The following is a 755-nucleotide window of genomic DNA, read 5'->3' on the forward strand; positions in this document are numbered from 1 at the left end:
TTCACTATCTACTCAACTCTTTATTCATTATGTTATGCAAAATCTTTTGTCAGTACTGTACATCAGAGACTGATTTTCATCCTGTTTTTATCCTGCTCTTTATTCAAACAGCATCAGAGAACATAATGATAGAGCACAGAAGGGTTTTTCACAACTATAAAACTTATTAAATTTATAAACTTATAAACTTATATAAAACACAAATTAATTGAACTGTTTTCCTTAATCTTCCTTAAGTGTAAAGTAGCAGCCGTATCTAAAATGCTAGAAAAGAGAGAGTCCATAGTTTCTGTTACATCATCAAGTTGTTTTGAGCTATTGGATATGTTGAGGAATTGAGATAAATCAGGAAGATTACTTACAAAGCAGTCTTTTGTGGTAAAAGTGATGGTTCTTCCATACTTATAACAAGGAGTAGAATTTACAGTTTTCTTACAGACTTACAATTAGGGAATACATAAAGCGATTATTCTTTAAGAGGCAAACATCACAGGAAGTGCTCGTAATAGCAAGTTTCAGGCATTCATTCAGATAAGTACAAGCTAGAAAGAGAAGGAATAAATGAAGAAAAAGACAATTTTTTAAAATTTTATTTTATTTTTTTTTTTACGATGAAGTCAAGTAGCGTCAAAATAAATGAGTTTTTAGCTGTCACTTGAAAATGGTCACAGATTCTGCATTCTATGTTCTTTGAAGGTCAGCTGGTCATCAAAGATTACACCAAGATTTCTGACCTTGATTTCTGACCTATTCTT

Source organism: Cyprinus carpio, unplaced genomic scaffold (genome assembly GCF_018340385.1).
Source record: "Cyprinus carpio isolate SPL01 unplaced genomic scaffold, ASM1834038v1 S000006454, whole genome shotgun sequence".
Classification (NCBI taxonomy): Eukaryota; Metazoa; Chordata; class Actinopteri; order Cypriniformes; family Cyprinidae; genus Cyprinus; species Cyprinus carpio.